This window comes from Sinohyriopsis cumingii, chromosome 6 (assembly GCF_028554795.1).
Source record: "Sinohyriopsis cumingii isolate HCF-2022 chromosome 6, ASM2855479v2, whole genome shotgun sequence".
Classification (NCBI taxonomy): Eukaryota; Metazoa; Mollusca; class Bivalvia; order Unionida; family Unionidae; genus Sinohyriopsis; species Sinohyriopsis cumingii.
The window spans coordinates 107,800,340-107,807,239 of record NC_142966.1 but is presented as its reverse complement, the minus strand read 5'-3'; the positions used below and the strand labels follow the sequence as shown (position 1 = coordinate 107,807,239).

At 31.7% G+C, this 6,900-nt stretch overlaps 1 long non-coding RNA gene across 1 annotated transcript; it reads left to right on the top strand.

The window, feature by feature from the left end:
* Positions 1–244: 244 nt before the first annotated feature.
* On the top strand, positions 245–6,513 carry LOC149797673 (uncharacterized). Its single transcript, XR_016421549.1, has 3 exons — positions 245–325; positions 1,003–1,124; positions 5,640–6,513. It is a non-coding gene; the product is annotated as an uncharacterized LOC149797673 (long non-coding RNA).
* The last annotated feature ends 387 nt before the right edge of the window (positions 6,514–6,900 follow it).

Genomic DNA, 6,900 nt, shown 5'->3' with positions numbered 1-6,900 from the left:
ACTCACATGTTGCCAAGAGGCTCAACAGTTTTTTAAGCCAAACAGAAAGTACAACTCTTACATAATGCACCAATCACAGCTAGTGTTGTTCTTTAATTCTGAATACAATGTTCCATACACCTTAAGCGCCGCCCACCTGGACTTGCGCAATTGGTACCGTTATACCATAAACCAAGGCTATACAAGTCCCATTTAACAGTTTGAGCCCATCATATAGTCCACTTCTCTAGTGTACCTTAAAACTGAACAGGAATGATGAAAGTGTGAGCAGAAGCAAGGGACAAGGAATTGCCAAGAAAACTTGCTGGAAATTACATCAGTCAATGTGAGTATCAATATAGCTTTCATTTTCAACTAATTTTTCAATGAATCATTATGTTTAAAAGATACACAATATTTTAAAAATGGAAATAGTTGTATTACAGTTAAGTATTTACTACATGTACCATATTTATTTCTGTGGAAGCATTCCCTAGCAAAGTAAGTAAAAATAAATTCTTCAGTAAATTTAGCACACACGTAATCACACATTATGCTCAGTTTGGTTTCATGGTAAATTTCATATAGCTTTGTACATTTGTGTTGTGGAATTGACCCTATGGTCACTTATTAGATTTGATCATATGGTATTTAAAATGCAAAATCTGCTTGAAGATATGTGTTGCAGTTTCTTTGTTCTCTTTCACTTTCTCTCTCACTTCTTTTTAAATTTAACATCTGAAATATGTTGTATCAGTTGTGTTAATATTAACAAATAAATACAAATATTTTGATTGAAACAAACACTGAATGTAAAATCAGATATAATGAGAAGTTGTAAGAAATAAGAACATTTTATCCATTGAACCAGTTATGTATTATCATCAACTGCAAAATAAACACATGGAGACAAGTATGTTTAAATTCTAAAATGAACACACACATATATCTTAGTTTTAATCTAACACAGAAAAGGTGACATTGATATATGCAGACCAATAAAGAGTTTTTTTCCCCCTACAGATATGAATTCAAATGCCTAATTCTGAGAGTTTCACCTACAACATTCATAATGGGAAAGAGCCACTAATTAAGAACTGACATATATGGAAGAAAAATACCATCCATGTTGAAAAGGGCTAGAGGTAATGTGAGGATACATAATTTATCAATCTTATTTAACATTATTATTGCTTATATTTTATCTCAACTGGCCAAAAGGCTATGTGGGTTTATGTAATGGTCCAGTGTGGGTTATTTATTTCACATCCCCTTCTGTCTTTCAACAGTAAGAAATTTTCTACTTTGGAGTCCATAGTTCTGATCAATTTTTTAAAATATAAAACTTGAGTTTGGGGCTTCAATCATCACTTGGATAAATCTAATAATGAGCAAAATCCAAGTATATACATGAGGTGATCATGCATCAGGTTAGTTGAGTTTATTAACCAGCCTAAAAGCCATACTTCCACAATACAGGCTAAAATCATTAAGTTGTCCTAAAAGTTTGATGAGTGTTATCCATTAATTATAATAAATAAGGTGATCTTTCATCTGACTGAGCATGTTACCACCTCATGCAATATTTAAACATATAGTGCAGTTTTTACAAAACTTAGAATACAGGCTTATATAAATGAGATCTAGATTGAAGAAGCAAACATGCACACAAATACATGAGATTCTAAGCACATGAAACTACTGCTGATTCAAGTTTGATCCAACTTGGCCATTGGGCTTATATAATCAAGCTTCACAATGATGCTTATTATGAGTGTGATAAAGGTATGTTAATGAAGTGACCTTGCATCTGATTGGCAGAGTTTCTTATGACTTGCACAACAGTGTTTATGATCCAAATTAGATCTGACTTGTTTAATTATTTGCTTGTATGTCTGAGGCTGTAAGCAAAATTTATGCATATAATGTAATGGTCCTACATCTCACTTGCCATGCTTGCTTTAACTGCTCTTAAAACTATTTTTCATTAATTTTATCAGACTTGGTAAATAGGTTTATCTCATCAAGATATAGCAAAAGAACAATTTTGTGAAATATATTCATGTATATTAATCTCAAATTTTGCGTCTGATTGACTGACCTTGCAAAAACTATAAGGGCTCTATTTCTAACAAAAAGATTATTTATGGTACAGCAACACTAGTTGTTTACTGAGTACTAAGGGAATTGGAGTAAGGCAAGGGTACACTGCAGTAGGCCACCCAGGCTGATTGATAACAGGATTTGAACACAAACATTTTTATCAGGAGTCTAGCACACTAACCATTGATTCACTGCAGATCCTGCCCCCATTAATTACCTTATAATACATAAAGCATTTGATCTTTTTATATATAAAAAATCCTTCAGGGATTAAAATTAACATCATAAAATACAATAAAAATAAAAAGAAATTTATTCTAGAAAGAATTTTTGCATGCAACTCTGTGACACAAATGAAATTAATGAGAAAACACTTAAACAAATGGCTAAAATTACTCATATGGCTTACATAACATAACAGTTGGCCATTTCACTATGGAGTAGTCAGGTATATCTAGTATTGTAAGAACAGAACCTAAACAATGATCTCCAAACTTTTATCAAATCAATTGCATACTTAGATTTGGAAAGTATTACATGGGAATTTCTAAAGATCAAAATGTACCTGCATGTTTTGACCATACCAGAACCAAACTAAAGCTCAAATTTGTGCAGCTGCTTTAGCTCATCACAAACATAATTGGGAGTTTCTTTACATTGGTCAATAATCAGTCACATGCGATGACACTTGTAACTAATCAAACCACAGCCACTGAGAGCAGACTAAGCACTGATATTTATATGGTACAGTGGCAATATACAGTCTGTCTGCTGCACAGTTGACCTGCCCATCAAAATGAAAACATATAAAACAAACTGGACAATTCTGAGAGCCTTGCATTTGACTTTATTTATGTGTATGGTAGAATAGAACCTGAGTTGAAAAGCTTTTAATGAAAACGTTGACATCAAACCTAATAATAACTGCAGGAGTTATATTATGGATACTCAACCTTTCTCTCAGTTTCAAACTGGGCATTCCATCCCATGGGGTTCTAAATGTAAACCAAGTGTAACTGATATCCTAATGAACTGTAAAGACCATAGCAGCACAACAGCAGGGGACCAGATATGTCTAGATCCAGGAATCATAGACCAGTTTTAAATTAATAATGAGCCACATAACAATTACACATCTGTTAGAACTTAAGTGATGAAGATAACTTCAACTGCATTAGTATTAATCCTCCTCCTCCACATCATCATCATTATTGAGATGCATCATATATGTTTTATTGTAAAATAGTTTGTGCAACATCATTCAGTGAAGACCTTTACTGCCAATTTACCAGTGAACCATTTGTTTCACTGAACATATTTTATGTAGTAACAAGGAGCATCATTTAAACATTAAGATATACTTGTGCCTGTATATGAAATCTTAATACTAACACTTATACTGGCAATGCTACTACTAATAAAAACACCTGCATTGATAATTTGATTATGTTCAGTTGGACTTGTATCTTAATGATCACCAGCTGTATGAAAAGACATATTTTAATATATAGATATTGGATGGAATACTAGTTACCACAACTGAATAGTCATATGATAAATGATCTATTATTATTTTTAAACAATTTATATTTGCAGTGAAACATACTTTTACATTATCTTCCCTTAAATTTCATTTATAGAGCAGTATACTCTGCATTCATTAAATTACTGAAATGGTTAATAATACAACAACAACAAATACTGCAACTTCCAGAACCACAAAAATCAAAAGCTATACTTCAAGTGCCTTGGCACTAAATACTTGGCACTAAATAACTTACTTGTGTTGCTTTACCATAAAAGGAAATAACCATTCACTTTAATATGTGAGCTTTGTCACTACTAAGTAAAGGAAAATCTATGCTGCAGAAAATATTTTTGTTAATACAGTTTAATAGATCTAAAAATTTCTTTTTTCTGCAGGAGTTTAAAAAATTAAATAAAAAGGTCATGATACACATTGCTTTGTTCGCACACATCAGACTCCATAACGCACATCCAGTTAAGATTTTCAGTAGAGTCTGAATAAAAAATATTTTAATCTGGATGATAATATTCTTTCTCCATTCATATATTACACCACCAAGATTGATCCAAATAAGATTACATTGGACTATAACACTGAGGATGAGTATGCCCTTAACAACTGACTAATGTGGAGAGAATGGAGTTAAATTGAACTTTGATTTCTTTTCAACCATAACACAAGATGATCATTTATTATGAAAAAACCTGAATAAAGTTGGAGTTCATAACCATGACAGTCTTGATATAATACAAAGTCAGTATATTATTGTTGTCTTGTGGTACAGTTCTGTTTATTACAATCTCACACAAGATCATGGTATATTTTAGTACCATACAGTTAATTCATGATTGTATTAATTATTAATACCTCTTTTGGTGAATGAGAATTGAATAAGATTTAATATTTTGGAATCAGTTGCAATAAAGTTTACTACAGAAGAGAAAATATGACTTGACTGTAATATCAAAAATGTAAAATCTGCAAAGGGAACACTTGCTTGACTTTACACTTCAACTATATCATAATATTTATTTGAAATGAATTTATATAAATGGTATTAAATTGGGTTTCAGGCTGGTAATGACAACGGTCACACCAACTTAGACCCAGGGTGGGCAACCTTGTCACCAATTGCCACAAGTGTCAAATTGGCCATGTAAGTTTGGCTCAGTTTTGGCATGGTATGTTGTCTTTCATTTCTCATTCACCATGCTTTTGTGTTGTAGTTTGTTATAGTCTATGGCATAAAACTGAGTAAATATTGTGATGAGAAGAAATAGTTATATATAATATTTCTCAAAAGAAATTTTTATTCCTCTAATATTTGAAATTGTTAGCAAACAAAACAGAGCATGTGTCGTTCAAGCTAAAACTTTGTCATGATATTTTCACATGCTTATAATTGTTAGGCATGTTTTATGGGTCCAGAGTTTTACTGCAAAGATGTCAAAATATATTCATATTGTATGTGCAGCCTTAACACGTCACATTGGTTGCCTTGGGTTTTCTGGTGGAGCTACCAGTATGATTTAGAAGTGACTGACTTCATCTAAAAAAAGCAGTGTTGTTTGGCAACACAATTGTTTTCATAAGCTTGTATGGTTATTAATTGTGATTTATGTGCTTTCTTATCATTCTGTAATTGCAAATGAAAATAAGACAGTTTTTCTTCTACCACTAGTTGTTTATCGAATACAGTTTATCAATACCCAATACCAGTAATAAACGTTTAGTGCTAAGGGTATGACAAAACTTGAATAATACTGATGGTGTGATGTGATCCTATACTCTATATTGATTCCTTCACTGTCATCAGCACAATACAATTCATTTCAGGTACCAACATCATATTTAAGAAATTTGGACATAAAAGTCAATAGACTTTCTTTTATGAAAACAGTTGTATCTTTAAAGTAACATTAATCCACAAGGCATAATGTACAGAAGGTTAATTTGTTAGTAAATAATTTATTTTCGAGTCCCAACAATAAAGTAGAAAATGATTTGTCAATTATGATTTTCTTTGTAGGTAACCTCTCCAAATGCTATTGGGCTGGTGGAGTACAATGCTGGTGCAATCTACATGGGACTACTGGAGGGTAAGGAAAGGACATACTGCAAAAAGCCATTTGAGAAACTTGAGAATGGAAATTTTTAATTTCAATTTGCTGATGGTTTAGAAGCAACATTAAATATGAAAGATATCCAGAAAATCAACAAAATTTATTTAATGAACAAGTTTGAACTAGAGGTAGCGAACAAACAAACATGTGTTATGGAAAAGGATCATGAACAAATAAAGGAAGTAGTTGCAATGTACATTAAAAGTTAAACACAGGTATGAATTATTGAACCACTCTCAAGAGCTTCATTGGTTGATATCTTAGGTAAGACCTGCCTCCTAACTGCATCCTCTCTCCTTTTAGCTAAAGAGTTTTAATTTGGGAGCACTGGATTTGACTGATAGTAATAGTTCTCCTAAGTATTATGATTGGGTGTTTATCATCGAAGAACTGAATCGTTATTAATGGGTAAAACAGCATCACTGTATAGTCACTAGGTCATATCAATTATTTTTCAATTATAATAGAAGACATGTCTTTAGAGTGTGTAAAAATTTCAATATTTAACCACTTGACTTTAAATCACAAAAGTTGAACCTCAGGCAATCTTTGAAATGGAATTTTTTATGCTGATAATATATGGAAAATATCCTGATAAAACTGTGTTAAGATTTAAGTATGTTACAAAATATAACAATTTAGAAGCAAAGTTTTTACATAATTATGAACATGTACATTTGAACTTGAAACAAAAATATCATTGTTTGTATTTCCTGTTATATTTAAAGCTGGAGTCACATTTCTTATGTGATGTCAGGTTTAAAAATAAAATGGATTACATACTTGATAATATGCTTCCTTGTTATTACTCTCTCTGACCTACCGGTATATACTATCATCCAATATGTGTCTCCTATCCCTTTTTATGAAATATTAAAATAAAGACATAATATCAGTTGAACGTTTTTTCCTTCATTCATTTACATTCTTATTGCATAGACAACTTGTTGGTTGAATAGATTATACATATTAGCTGTACTGTACTTTATTTCTGTGCTGCAAAGGTTTATGGCTTACTGAAGGTTAAAGCCAATTAAGTCATTCCTTACAAAGATTTATATACAGGAACATACTGGTCAAGTGTACTGAATTTTAAATGTGCACAGGTTAAGTCATCACATCATTTTATAGCAAAACTTACAAAAGCATTCCTGAAATAAAACAATT